General features: G+C 40.9%; 1 pseudogene; it reads right to left on the bottom strand.

Moving 5' to 3' along the window:
• Nucleotides 1-318: 318 nt before the first annotated feature.
• Nucleotides 319-1,316, bottom strand: LOC128124324 (vomeronasal type-1 receptor 4-like; annotated as a pseudogene).
• Nucleotides 1,317-16,030: the final 14,714 nt, after the last annotated feature.

Here is a 16,030-nt window from a genome sequence, read left to right as displayed (position 1 = left end):
TATGCAGACCTGCTGGGTAAAGCCAATAGGAAACCTAAAAATGGGCTCCCACAGCATATATCACCAACAACTTCACAAATACGTTGCATGAAAACAACAACAATAGGGTAAACACAATCTGAGAGAGAGTTTTTATGCACTTGCTTAAACACAGGTGCATTAAAGCACATACAACCATTACAACACAAAGGTTTATACATGCACACCAAAGTTCTTATATGATGACTGCCCACAATGTGCATAACATTCTGAGGTATGAAGGATTAATTAAGAAACATGCAGAGACTTTCAGTTCATGTTTTTAATCATACCAGAGTCTTATGAATTTCTCCTCCAGGGAACACAGTGGCTGGATGCTAGAGAATAGAGGGTCATGAGCAGAAAGGGACTCACAGCTGGGAAACACCCAGAAATGACTATGGATGTATTTACTAGGAACTGGCTAGGATTATGCAAGAAGACCAGGAGCAATTGAAAGAGGCAGGTGATTATATAAAAGAAAATAGAAATACTAACCTGAAGAAGGATGGTTTTGATAGACCTGGACTCAGTAGAATATGTAGGGGAAGTTTTGGTCCTAGGAATGTGTAGCAACCTCTGCTTATGCCTGTACAAGGTGAGAACACTTGATATGCTGGCCCAGGCCATAAGGCCCACACATACAGCATCAGGGAGAGACAAATACAGCATGCAAAATTTGATCAGATTTTGTCAAGAGAAACAGAGCAGTAGCCAAAGTCTTGTATACTTGTCAGGCTTCTGTCTCCCAATTTTCCAGTCATGTAGAGGAGATTATAAGTACTCATGAGGATGTTCAGAAGGCAACAAAAGCATAGGAAGAAGCCAATGGGCTTAAATGATTTGTCTTTAGATTCTGCTCACCTGGAATCACTGTTGCTGATGTTGATAGCCTGGAAGAAATTCATGAAGCTGCAGCAACAAATACATGTACCCCTGCTCGATTTGTGGAGGTAGAAAAGAAGCTTGCATCCAAATTCAGTTATAGAAACATCCAACTCAAAAACTGCCATGGTCTGGGGCACTCCTTTACACAGCAGAGTTAAGAAATTGACTACAACCAAACAGTTCAGAATCCAGTCTGTGGAGTTCAGTTTGTACCTTGTCAAGTAAAGCAGTAAGGAATTATAGAAGACAGAAGAATTGTTCAGAAGCCCAAAAGTAGTCCATGATAAGAAGATCACTCCTAGAACCAGATTCCTGCCAGTTATCCTGTCATTTCCTGACTTCTGAACCCATGGATCATGCAGGTGAAGATGAGGCATGAGCTGAATGTCTGTTCCAACAAAAGTGCCCATTCTCAATCTAAAAATGCTCCACTAGAAATAACGGGAAGGCTGGTGGGGGAGCAGGAGGAGGGAAGAGAGAGGGTGATCTGCGATTGGTACATAAAATGAATAAAAAATTTCTCAATAAAAAATAAATTATTATTTGTAACGTTGGTAAGATTTGAAGATGTTTATGTGTGTTTTAAAGCATGTACCTTTCACACAGAGCTGCCTTAGTGGCAGCAGACTTGATAACTCCTGCACTCTTCAGTCTGTGAACAGAGTAGAAAAGTGACTTTACCAAGCCTAGAGAAACTGGCTTTGGTAGAGGGAGGTTAGGAAGTGGGATCCATAACCCAGAAAAGATCTAGTGCTGTGTTCTTCATATTGCAGTGTGTGAGTAGAGTTTGTAAGGAAAATTCTGTGTCAAGAGTGTGGGTAAATGACTCTATCAAAAGGAGACTGTGGCTTGAACATGTGTGGAGATAGGAACTATCAAGCAATGAGAGACACTCTTTTTTATTTTATTTACAATACAATTCGGTTCTACATATCAGCCACGGATTCCCTTGTTCTCCCCCTCCCACCCCTCTCCTCTTCCCCCCAATCCACCCCCCATTCCCACCTCACTCTTATGGAATAGGTTAAGCCAGCAGAAAGATCTGGGTTCTAAACACTCTGCATTGCTGAATTCTGCAATTTTTGTATGTTCTACAGTGACAGGACTCATGTAGTAAAGAAAATTGTGGTGTAAGGTGATCTCCCAACTTCCTAAAATGATTTAATCTTTCAGTTATAAAGAGTCTGAGTTAGCATAACAGAGGAGGGTGAAGAATCCAGACTCCGGTTCAGTTGATGCAAACAGCAAGAGGTTTATTGATGCAGCTGTATAGTCGGGACACTCTTGTCCTGAGAGTAACAGTCACCTCCTACTGCAGCCACATAGGTACTTTAAAAGGAAAAACCCACAAAAGCCACAAGATTACAATTTCCATTCAATTTCATTTTGATTGATTTATGTCTAGAGGCTAATTTCGCAAGATCATGGCCTGATCACAGGGTGGGTACAGTCACATCCACATGCACATTCTTCTCAAAACCTCAAGGGGGGTATCAGGGTGGGAGTGAGAGTTACATAAAGGTTACAGTGGTCTTTCCTGGAACACTTGCAATTATCCCAGTCACAGTTGAGCACATCTCTTAATAAAAATCTCTTTACATTGTTACATTGTGGCAGGGGTGTTTGAGTAATGGTTGAGTCAGCTTGCCCTTGGAACTAGATTTTTATTTCGTCATTTTCCTGGGGCTTGGGGGGTGTAAGCCTGAAGGGTTAGGGTCTTTCACTACAATTATCAACTCACCTGTGGGGGAAGAGAGCATGCAGCTGTGTGGAGCCAAGAACTTGTCTAGGCTGTCTTTTGGGTATATTCTTCAAAAATCAAATAAAAGTTCTGGCCAGAGTCCTTTAAGAGGATACTGCAGAGACTGTGAGGCTCTGGTCTGTACAGGAATATCAGGTGCCCCAGGGATGTCAAAGGGGGCAACCCAACTGCGGGAGAGAATGAAAGGGATGGGGAGACATGAGAGAAGACAGCAAGACAGTGTTCTGATCAAGCTGCAAATTTTATTCTCCTCAGCAAGGCTTAAATAGCGTGGGAGGGGGCAGGAAGGAGGGAAGGGGTGCACTATGTGCTGTACATGCAGATGAAGGGGGGGACGTGCAGATGAAGGAATACATGCAAGTTGTGAGGCTGCTAGGTGATAAGATCACTGGTCAGGGCCCATTGTTCTGTTGCTATGCTACCTGACCTACCTGACCTGTTCTTTATCTTTGGGGCATCTGGTTTAGGGCCTGTGCTTTTTTCTCTGGCTTAGCTAGTACTTTTCCATGGCTCATGTTTGGTCCCTTACATCTCCCGCTTCTATATGTACAGCAAAACAAAGAAAGGAGATCCAAATGTTTTTGCCGTGATGGGGGAGGGGTGACAGAGGCTCTATCCCTGATAAGTTCCATTGTTAATGGTCAGTCCATGTAGGCATCCCCACATGTCTCAAAGGAAGCTGGAACAATGCAGTTTTTTACAGGGGGCAGGTTTGAATCCAGGAGAAAAGAGTATAAGGTCTGCATAAGCACTGTGCAATAGAGCATGTCATCCAAGGCACCCAGGATGGTGGAGCATTCCCTGCCTTCTGCAGTCCCGGTTGCACCCTCAATCCCCTATGCAGTGGGCTCCAGCTCTCAGGCACAGGTGCATCCTCTCATGAACAGAGGGGCCTGTGCTGATATGGAGTCTTTATCTGGTTCATTGAGACCATGATCATGGAGATTGAGGCGATAGTAATGAACCTGAATTTGTTTTGCTGAAAGTTCGGCCAGCTGACCGCATACAAATTGAGTTAGTCGAGACAAGGCCCAAGGGCCGAATGTCAAGAAAAGAATGAGGCCAACCAAGGGTCCCAGAAGGGACGGCAGGAGTGTGGTTAACCAGGAAGATGCAGAGAACCAATTTTGGAACCAGCCTAGCTCTTGATCTCTTTCTTTTTTGTGCTTCTCTAAGCTTTCGTGGACCTTGACCATGCTATCCCTTGCTACTCCTGTGTGATCAGTATAAAAGCGGCACACAAACCTCCTTGCCGTAAAAAGAGGAGTTTGACCCTTGGTGGTTTTGGGGGACTACCTCTGAAAGGGAGGTGAGGGAGGATTCAAGGGTGGAAATGACTCGCTCAAGCTGTGCTATATCTCCATCTATGGAAATTCTAAGCTCTGAATAATGTTGGTTAGATAAAACCAGGGAAGGTATGCTTGTACTGGTCCGTGCAGCCCCGAACCCCTAGGAAAACAGCCACAGTAACCGCAGTCACGGGTTCCCTTTTTGATCTATGGGGGCCTAGAGGGCAGCCATCTCTGCCAGAGTCTTCTTTCCCGTCTTCCTGAGAATTGATCTGAGGAATAATAGGTTAGCCTAGGGATAAGTTGGGAGTAGATAAGACAACAAAAACCAGCGGGAGGGAATAATCAATCTGAAAAGAGGCTTGGGAGGAAATGGCTCTAGTGATTAGTGACAGGACCTTATGGTCAATTGACGGGGGAAGTGAGTTCACTAGGGCCCCGAAGAATGTCATAGAGGGGTAGAAGATCAGTGGTAGGGAGTTTTAAGTATGGTCGAAGCCATTGAATGTCCCTGAGAAGTTTTTGAAAATCATTAAGGGTGGTAAGGTTATCTGTGTGCAACTGGATGCCTGGCACCAAGATTCTATTGGAATGCAATTCAAGGCCCAGGTAACTAAAGGGCACGGAGTTTATCAGGGGATCTTATCGGGGCAAGCTGTAAGCCAGCAGCACAAAGGGCCTGTGACTGATCTTGGAAGGTTGCTTCTAGGATGGGGTAGCTAGAGGCAGCCAAAAGAAGGTCATCCATTTAATGTAAGATGTAAGTAGAGGACCATTTTTGGTGTATTGGATCGACTGCCTGAGACATGAACTTTTGGCAGAGAGTCAGGCTATTTGCCATTCCCTGGGGTAAGATGCACCAATGAAAGTGTAGCATAGGGCCCTGAAAATTAACCCGAGGGAGTTTAAAGGCAAAATAAGCTCAATCATTGGTGGTCAGCTTCGGGAGGGCCGGCAGTGAACCCACAGTGGCCTCAACAACTGGGGCACAAAAGGGGGCAGTGGGACGGGGATGTCCTTTGGATCCTGAGGATATCATTAACAAGGTTCCAATAGGAAAAGGTTACAACAGGGACTTTGTCTGGGCCAAAGACGTGGTAGTAGTGAGTAAGGCAGTCGCCTACCCTTTCCCAGCATTTTTCATCAATCGTCCCTTCTTGGGGAAACCAGGTACAACAGTCCACTAAGTGACTATAAAATTGGTTGAGGTCTTCTTTATGAACCCTTATCCCTCGTGTCTTAAGGGCCTCTTTAAAGCCCTTAATGAAAAGATCATGGGAAGAACTTCCCTGTCCCATGGTTAAGCCTAAGTTTAGACTAACCTCGTCCTTCCCGCTCTCCTCCGGATCGTCAAGGAAGGGCGTCCAGTCTGGCATTCTCAACTGATGATCAGCAAAAATATCTCCACCAGACATCTGGACTGTCCTGGAGAAAGACGTTCAACTCCCAACGAGGCGAGGGTTGAGCCACCATGTTGGGCACCAGTTGCCATGGCCAGCAGGGTGTCAACGGGGGAACCCACCTGCAGGAGAGAATGAAAGGGATGGGGAGACATGAGAGAAGACAGCAAGACAGTGTTCTGATCAAGCTGCAAATTTTATTCTCCTCAGCAAGGCTTATATAGCATGGGAGGGAGCAGGAAGGAGGAAAGGGGTGCAATATGTGCCGTATGTGCAGGTGAAAGGGGCGTGCAGATAAAGGACTACATGCAAGTCGTGAGGCTGCTAGGTGATAAGGTCACTGGTCAGGGCCCATTGTTCTGTTGCTATGCTTCCTGACCTACCTGACCTGTTCTTTATCTTTGGGGGCATCTGGTTTAGGGCCTGTGGCTTTTTCTCTGGCCTAGCTAGTACTTTTCCATGGTTCATGTTTGGTCCCTGACAATCAGGGACATGCTGTGTCTTCTGTGAGTTATCAGGAAATACTTAGTTTCAGCAAGTCAATTACTATCATGTAGCTGTTTATGTCTCACTGTGTTCCTTGCCTCTGTGTTTTGCTGTATGTCCCATTATTTAGTCATTTCCTATCTACTCTCCAGTGAGGATCACCATCACTTTAGTCAAAAAAGGAAAGTAAATGAGAAAAATGTCAGGGAAAGAATTCTATTTACCTGATATAGATTCTTTTAAGGGTGTAGGTCTTTATGGAGTTTCTTATAAGACACTAAAGTGATTCACACAACACAGTTATTGGCCACCACACTCATTAGGCCAATTAAAATTTGTTTTTATTGATGACCAAAACAAGAAGTGTACATTCAGGGTATTGTGGCCATAGATTTCTTTTGTTGATTCTTGGTTTAATTTCTGTGCATAGCGGCTGCTTTCAGATAGCTGTGGTCTGTGCCTATTGCCAATAGGCTTTTTCATTCAGGTGTACTATGATCATCCCTTATCATCAGGGAATCAAATACAGGTAACCACAGCCTGGAAACTGTAGGCCTGAAATAAGGCGCTGAATGAGAACAATGATCTACTTATTCCACTGCTAAACACATAAAGATAATGGCCACAATAGAAAGGACACTAAGTTCTGTGGTGATATTATGTACCCCTATAAAGCTTGTGCTGTGGGGTGTCTTCCTGTATGATGTGAATAGGTGTTGCTCTGAGTATTTGATAAATAAAGCTGCATTGGCATATGGCAAGGCAGCTTAGAGGCAGGCAGAAATCCAGGAGATAGACAGGAAGAGAAAGGCAGAGGTAGAAGAGACACCAGCCTGCTGCCTAAGGGACAAAATGCCAGGAGACTACTAAAGCCACAGAATGTGTGGCAAAATATAGATTATAGAAATGGGTTAATTTAAGATATAAGAGCTAGCTGGCAAGAAGCCTCCCATAGGGTATAAGTTTGTAAATAATATTAAGCCTCTGAATGATTATTTTATAAGCATCTACAGGACATGGGTGGGAGAGATTCGTCCTGACCACAAGGCTGGGTAAGACCAGAGTAAACTTCCAGCTATAAGCTTGTCTTGAGGATCAGAGGACAGAGTCAGCCACTAGATTTGACATAGAGGCCAGACAGTGGTGGCATACACCCTTAATTCTTTCACTTGGGAGGCAGAGATCTGTCTGGATCTCTGTGAGTTCAAGGCCACACTGAGCTACATGAGAGAAACAGAGCCAGGCAGTAGTGGTACATATTTTTAATCCCTGCACTTGTGATCTAATTTCTTTGATTGGGTAACATACACACCTTTAATCGCAGGAAGTAATATGACAGGACACAGAAAGGTATATGAGGTGAGTATGCTTCCTATTACTGGGATTAATGGTGTGTGTGTGTGTGTGTGTGTGTGTGTGTGTGTGTGTGTGTGCCACCACTTCCTGGCTGTTTCCAGTGTGCTTTGAACTCACAGAGATCTCAACAGACCTGTGACTCCCAAGTGACAGGATTAAAGGTGTGTGCCAACAATGTCTGGCTTCTATGTCTAATCTAGTGACTATATTTTTTCTCTGATCCCCAGATAAGTTTATTTGGGTACACAATATGTCACCACAAAGTTCATTGAAAATGTAGCAGAGCTGCAAACACTTCTTGATTGAAGAAGGTCTGGAATGCCATAGGACTCTCTCCTCTGATTCCAGAAAGTTTCCCTTCTTACTCCCCCACAGCTGCAAGTAATCTTGAGAGTATATAAGATGTAGAAGGTGAGACAGAATGTGGAATTCCATGAAAAATCTTCTGTCAGATATTCATCCATGATGTAAAGGCAGATGGCACTGACGAGGCTCTTTGTTGTCACCCACCCTTTACTCATGTTTCTGTAAATGAGCCTAACAAACTTACAGGATCATAAATTTCTACCTCTGTGTAATTCAAACATTGATCTGTATCAGTACAATGGCCAAATGTGTGCACTGTAGAGCCAATGACAGTCTTGTGCAGAATGATTTCATAGCCATTGTTGTACTAGGGAAAGCATCCAACTGAGGCTGTATCATAAAGAATGTAGCATCCATATGGACAAACAAATTGTGCATCCTTTTACATATAATTTGTGGTTGGATGCCTTCCTGCTAAGACAGTGATCAAAAAGTTGCTGTGGCTTTTTTCTTCTCATCTTGCAGCATTTACCCTGATATCTGACTCTATGTTTTTATTATAAGACCAATTAGAATTCATGCAACAAAAAAATGAATCTTTTTTATGTATGATCATGTAAAAAACATCTGTCTATTTTATAAGTGTTTTCAGACTCTAAAACAAAATCTCTATTCATGCCATATGAGTCGATGGCATGTACTTATAAATCACGAGGGCTCAGTAATCAACAAAATTTATCATGTCCTATTCAGTCTCAGATATTTTCTAATGTCAGGGATTAGCATATATATCCCCTGTCCTACCATTTCCCTAGATTGATTTTTTTTTGTCTATAGCCAAGTGTCTCAGGAAGTCTCCCTCAACTAATTCTGGTCTTTATTGATTTTGAAGGAATCCACAGCCTTGATTTACTATGGAAACAAAAGAATAACCTCTCCCTCAATGCAATGTATTTTCTGAATTCCATTTTAAATTAAGACATCCCTAAAGCATCTAAGCTGCTTTAATTCAACAGTTCCTTTTAGAATCCTGTGTCTCTCAGCAGCTGCCATTTGTTCATCAATATGCAAAAACTTCAAAGTCAGTAAAACACAATAAAAGGCACAGACTGCATGTTTATTTCCAAGCTGTACATGCCCTATTCGCCTTACATTACCTTACTCTTTCTTTAAAGATTTTACTTAATTTTTTTAAACTATTTGCTTTATACTATGACTATGCCCATTTTCTTTTCCTTCTTAGACACTTATGCAATTCTGTTTATTTTTTTTTAATCTGGGACTATTTTTCTGTTCACTTGTGACATTCTGACTGTGTGAGCCAAACGTTAAACAGTTTAGTAGCAGCTCGGCCCTCCACCATGAGGCTCAGGCATTTGTCCCAACGCGTGCCCTGGTTTTGTGAGAGGTGGATCCTAAACCCCTAAACCTGTGGATCTGGTTGAGGGCTGCAATTAACTTGGAGCTGCATTTGACTAAGAGTTGCATTTTACTGACTTGTCTCTAGGAAGCTAGTGCCCACACTATGGCAGTTATTTTTACTTAGATTGCTGTTTCTACTTATCATGCTGGGTGCTCAAGTGCTCTGATACACAGCAGTGCCTCTTAAAGGTTCTCTATCTGTTTATGTCTCTCTTTTTCACACCTCATGTGAGAATTCATGTTCCACATTGGATGTCATTTGCAGTTGAAATTTTCTTTCATTCTTTTTTTAAATAATTTTTTAATTATGAGATTTTTTTCTATTCATTTTACATGCCAACTACAGATTCCCCTGTCCTTCCTCCTCTTGCACCCCAGCTTTCCCTCACAACCCACCACCCATTTCAACCTCCTCCAAGACAAGGTATCCCATGGGGAGTCAGCAGAGCCTGGTACATTTAGGTGAGGCAGGTCCAAGCCCCTCCTCCCTGCACCAAGGCTGCACAGTGTCTCAGCATAGCCACTAGGTTCCAGAAAGCCAGGTCATGCACTAGAGAAAGGTCCCAATTCCTCTGCTGGGGGCCTCCTATACAGTTCAAGCTAAACACTGTCTTGATTAACCAATGGCCTAGTACAGTACCATGGAGGCTCCTCAGCTATTGGTCCACAGTTCATGTGTTTCCACTAGCTTGGCTAGTTGTCTCTGTAGTTTTTCCAGTCATGGTCTCGATATCCATTGCTCATGGAACCACTCCTCTCTCATCGATTGGACTCCTGGATCTTTGCCTGTGACCCAGTCTTGGATCTCTGCATCTGCTTCCATCAGTCCCTGGATGAGGGTTCTATGATGACAGTTAGGGTATTAAGCCATCCAGTCACCAGAGTAGGCCAGCTCAGGCACTCTCTTGACTATTGCCAGTATTCTATGGTGGAGTCATTCTTGTAGATTCCTGGGAACCTCATTAGCACTCTGTTAATCCCTTGTAGCATGAATCTTAAAAGTTCTTGTTAATAAAATCAAACCTGGAGCCAGGTATTTGGGTGAACCCTGGAAGATCAGAAAAGCAGAACAAGTCACAGCTTCCTCACCTCACCAATTTCTCAGGTGATCCTGTTTACTCAGATTGAATGCCTCTCAGCTGAACTGTGCTGCTCAAAAGCCTAAAAGCTTAACCTGCCTGGTTCCTGGTTTTCTCGCCATATATACTTTTCTGCTTTCTGCCGTAACATCCTGGGTTTAAAGGCTCACTTCTTGGGATTAAAGATGTGAGTCACCATGCCTGGCTGTTTCCAGTGTGGCTTTAAACTCACAGAGATCTGGATGGATCTCTGCCTCCCAAGTGATAGGATTAAAGGCATGTGTGCCACCATTTTCTGGCCTCTATACCTAGTGGCTGTTCTGTTCTCTGACTCCAGATAAGTTTATTAGGGTACACAATATTTTGGAAAACACAATACCACTACACTCCCAATTCCCATGGTGTCTTTATTTATCATGGTAACTCTTAACTTACTCTCCCACACTGTTCTCATTCCACCTCAAACCTCCTGATCCCCTAATATCTCATCCCCCATGCCTTGCGCTCCATTATCCCCCCTCACCCCTAGTTTGCTCATGTAGATCTCATCCATTTCTCCATTACTGGGCAATCTATGCATCCTTCCTAGGGTCCTCCTTACTAGCTAGAATCCCTGGAGCTGTGGGATGCAGTCTGGTTATCCATTGCTTTATATCTAGTATCCACTTAAGAGTAAGTACATACCATGTTTGTCTTTCTGAGTCTGGGTTACCTCACTCAGGATGATACTTTCTAGTTCCATCCATTTGCCTGCAAACCTCATGATGTCATTATTTTTCTCTTCAGAGTAGTGCTCCATTGCATATATTTACTACAGTTTCTTTATCCATTCTTCAGTTGAGGGTGATCTAGGTTGTTTCCAAGTTCTGGCTATTGCAAATAATGCTGCCATGAACATTGTTGAGCATGTGTTCTTGTGGTATGATTGAACATTACTTGGATATATGCCCAAGAATGGTATAGCTGGTTCTTGATGGAGGTTGATTCCCAATTTTCTGAGAAACCGCCATACTGATTTCCAGAGTGCCTGTACAAGTTTGCATTCCCCCCAAAAGTGTAGGAGTATTCCCCTTGCTCCACATCCTCTCCAATATAAACTGTCTCAGTGTTTTTGATCTTAGCCATTCTAAGAGGTGTAAGATGGTAACTCAGAGTCATTTTGATTTGCATTTCCCTAATGACTTAGGATGTTGAGGAATTCCTAAAATTTTGTGCAGCCATTTGAGCTCCTTCTGCTGAGAATTATCTGTTTAGCTCTATAGCCCATCTTTTAATTGAACTGTTAGGTATTTTGATGTCTAGTTTCTTCAGTTCTTTATATCTTCTAGATATCAGCCCTCTTCCAGATGTGGGGTTGGTGAAGATCTTTTCCCATTCTGTAGGCTATTGTTTTGTTTTATTGACTGTGTCCTTTGCCCTACAAAAGCTTCTCAGTTTCAAGAGGTCCCATTTATTAATTGTTACTCTCAGTGTCTGTGCTACTGGTGTTATATATAGGAAGTGATCTCTGGTGCCAATGCATTAAAGACTACTTCTTACTTTATCTTCTGTCAGGTTCAGAGTAACTGGATTTATATTGAGGTCTTTGGTCCACTTGGACTTAAGTTTTGTGCACGGTGACAGCTATGGATTGATTTTCAGTCTTCTACATGTTGACATCCAGTTATGCCAGCAACATTTGTTGAAGATGCTTTCTTTTTTCCATTGCACAGTTTTGGCTTCTTTTTCAAAAATTATATGTTCATAGGTGTGTGAATTAATGTCAGGGTCTTCAACTCGATTCCATTGATCCACATGCCAAGACCAAGCTGTTTTTGTTACTGTAGCTCTATAGTAGTGCTTGAAGTCAGTGATTGTGATGCTTCCTGAAGATTCTTTATTGTACAAGATTCTATTAGCTATCCTGGGTAATTTGTTTTTCCATATAAAGTTGAAATTTTCTTTGGGCTGCCAATCAGCTCCCAAATAAAGACACAGAGACTTATTATTCATTATGAATGCTTGACCTTAGTTTTGCCTTATACCACCAGCACTTATAACTGAGTATAACTAGTTTATACTCACCTCCATTTGGCTTCAGTGCTTTTAACTTTTCTTTCGTTGTGTATGCCTTACTTTTCTGCTTCTTCCATGTCTGTCTGTCTGGCCCCTGGTATCTTGCTGGCATCTCGCTTCTTTTATTCCCAAACCTAAATTCCTCCTCCTACATTCTATCCCTGACCAGAAGTCCTAACTATACCTCCTCTCTCACTGTTAGCTGTTTAGCCTCTTATTAGATCAATCAGGTACCCTAGAAAGGCAACATAAAACAGCAACATATTTGTTTACATAATTAAATAAATGCAACATGACTTTCCAAGTTTAAGAGGTATACCTTTCCAATTCCATTTATTTTTTGGCAAATTTCATAAATTATTTTTTCCAACTTTAAAAAATATTTTTGTTTTTACACTATAATTTCATTATCTACTCTTATTTGATGGATATCTAAATGGGTTCTTGTTCTTTGATATTGCAAATAGTCTGGCAATGAATATGGATGAATAAGTATATCTGAGATATTCAAAAGCATTTTTTGGGTACATACATATAATTCCTATAGCTAGTGATTCAGTATTTTTATTCTTAATACATTATAATTCTTCACCCAGATTTCTATAGTGACTATACCTATTACTTCCCACATGCAGAGTGGATAATCATTCCTAATTTCTCTCAGTCTCACCATTTGTTCTCATGTATTTTGTTGTTGTACCCATTTGTGTCTGTGTAAAATGAATTCTTCAGGTTGTCTTAATTCAAGTTTTTCTGATAGCTTAGTATATTGAAGATTAATAAGCAATGTTTAATGTCTTTTGTATTCCTTTTTTTCAGAACTGTCTGTTTACTTCTTTAGAATACTGACTGGCAATTTTGTATTCATAATTTTTTTCATATTTATTTACATATGTTCTGTATTAAACCTTGTATGATGTAGTTTGCAATGATTTTTACCCATTGTGTCTGTTGTCTTATTGAAATATAATTTCCTTTCCTGTGAAGAAATTAATTTCATATACTCTCACTTGTTGATTCTTGAAACAATTTCCCATGATGTTGAATTGCATAAAGTTCATCCTTTATCTGTAATTTCAAGTGCATTTTCTATATTTTCTTCCCAAGGTTTCAGTATTTAGGTTTTGTGTGAAAACTCTAGCTCATTTTGAATTGGTGCCTGTAAAGGGTGTGAGATATGGATCTATTTCAGTCTGTAAATGAATGTGAAGTTTTGTCAAAAATGCTTGTTAAACTCCAGGGCATGTTCTCTTGATACCCTGATCAAAAGCAGTGGCCAATAGACGTTCAGATTAATTTTGAGTCAGGTTCTCTCACTGAACCTTCAGTCACTGAAGGTCATGCAATTGTGGACATGACATAGGACTATGAAGAGTGTAGAATAGAAACTAATTAGAGAAGAACATCAGATTCCAAGAAGTGCAGTGGAATCTGTTCATGAATAATTTAGAAGAGTAGATGGGAACAGCAGGAAATGAGGGGACCAAAAATTATAGGTTTTTGGTAGATTTGATGGAGCTGTTAAGAAAAAGATGACTATCTCTATTAGAGACTCTGCACCACATAGGTCATCTGGAAGATCATGGTAAGAATGTAGTAGTGGTTTTGTAGAATCCCAAACAGAATTTATAAAAAAAGGTGCCTCAAGAAGAGTAGGATGTTAGCTACATTTTCAGAATACAAGATGGAGACGTTTTGGGAAAAAATGGAATAGGATTGACATAATCAGTTAGTGTTTTGGATAGTTACTAGGGGAACAACCATTAAAGGAAAACAGTGACTGAGTTTGAACTTTGGTCTTTATTTATGTTATATATCAGCAATGTCCCTTGAGTAGGGATGAACAAAATTTAGGGAAAGCCAAAGAGAGAGAGAGCCTAGTGAATCTGTACAGGTAGGAAAAGAGGTGACTTCTCTTTCAACTGTATTTAGCAATGAGAATAAAATAGTGAATTTGCTTGGAAGAAATGTATTGGCTTTTCTAGGAAAAGAGGTGTCTTTTTACAAACTCATGAAAGACCTGTGAGAGGTACATTGCTTTCTAGACCTTCACAGCCAAGACCTCAACTGAGGGACATTCCTGTAGCCATCATGTTACATTATAAAAGAATTTTCACTACATTCTGCCCTTGTTATGAGAAAATTAGTGACACTGTATTTAAAAAAAATGGAAATATACAATTATAAAACAGTAGACATGTAATGCTAGCTGAACACTGTCCTGATTCAAGACAACAGAGAAAAACAGAAATTAAAATAAATTATATGGAAGCAGGATATAGGCTAAAAAAGGAAGTGAGGGAATTTCAAAGTTGCAAACCGAGTTTCTTCCAAACATTTGTAACTGGGGCAGAAATTATCACCACCAAATAGAATATTTGTGTTCTATATAGGAATAAGCACAAATACCTCTTGTTGATGTGCTACCACACTTAGAAATTTCAAGAATATGAAAATGCAATATCTTTGGTGATGGGTGGGACAGGATTGAATGCTGATCAGAGAGTTACATGTTAGGAAATACCTAAGCAGGGAAATAATTCTATCGATCAGTATTGAGAACTCACAGAATATTCTGTAAAGTTTTCCAGGCTATAACTTGAGCAGGGGCAGAGTGCTGCAGCATTTTCCCCATGGATGTATTTGGCAAGCATAAGAGAAGCCACAGAGAGCAGCTCCAGGAAGCTTTCACCAAATTTTAGAAAGTCACTCTGTAAGGAACTGTATGGTAAAATGAGATTGCCTTCAAGGTGGCACTAAGAGGACATGACATGTGGAGAGACTTAATCTGAAGAAATGTGTACATCAGAATGGATACTGGCAAAGACAGAGGCACCTTTTTCTGTAGCAATGTGGAAAGTTGTGGTTACCCAACTGGAGACGATGATCCACAAATATCCCTCAGATTCCAGATTAATGTCTGTCCTGATCTATGCTGTTATCTTTGCACTTTAGTCATCATCATTCCAAACTTATGGTGGGATTTTGAAGATGATGGAACATTTTAGAGTTTAGACCTTCCGAGTGAATGTAAATTATTATCATTACTATTATTCATTAAAATTATTCCTACCACCAAACTTTGAAGGTAATCTCCACTTCTGATTCCAAACTACAGTGTTTGTTTCATCATGTCCCATGTGAGGACTTGATACCACAACTTCTCATCAGAAAGATAGTGCTGTTAATTTTTTACAGGCCAAAATGGTGCAAAATTTCTAAAACCATTGGACCAGGTAGGATTGATATCATTTAAGTGCTTCATCTCAGCTAATTTCTTTGAACAAAATAAGAAGTAACTAATGCTAATATACTTAAATTGTTTACCTCCAGGGGAAATCACATTGTGCTTATCTTTTTCTCCATAAAGTATCTTTGGTAGGATTAACTTCCTTATGCCTATTGACGACCTAAGCTCATTTTGCCTGGCTCTGTTCCAGTCCACCGTGCTCATAACAGTGATCTCCCACATTATCACTCATTCACTTCTGATTCTAAGCTTTAATGTTCTTAACAAATATTAGATATCCATCAGGCATCTCTATTAGTTTCACACTATGAGAGGTTCCATTTCCTCTCACCAAAAAAGTGAAGTTAGAAAGAACAAAAGAAAACACTCTGACACAAGTGAATGAGCCTTTCTGCCATGCCTCCTTGTGCTACTTCCTTCAGAACATAAATGGGAATGGTAACCTGCTAAACTATTGCTTGGGAGACAATCTCCTTGTATAATTTTCAGCTTAACAGTAAAGGATAATACAGCATTCTATTTATACGATTGTCTGGAGTAACTAACCTCTGATTCAAACAGTTTCTTTCTTTTGTCACTGTTTATTTTTGAGGCAGTATGTTAATTAGAATATTTCTCCAATAAAAGGCTCTTTTCCTGATGTTTGGAACCTCACTCCTCATATTGGGTTGCCTTGCCCAGCCTTAATAAATGAGGAGGTGCTTATATTTATTGTGACA

The sequence above is a fragment of the Peromyscus californicus genome, unplaced genomic scaffold, assembly GCF_007827085.1.
Source record: "Peromyscus californicus insignis strain IS unplaced genomic scaffold, ASM782708v3 Scaffold_4__1_contigs__length_199733344, whole genome shotgun sequence".
Taxonomy (NCBI): Eukaryota; Metazoa; Chordata; class Mammalia; order Rodentia; family Cricetidae; genus Peromyscus; species Peromyscus californicus.
This window is presented reverse-complemented; position numbering and strand designations above follow the sequence as displayed.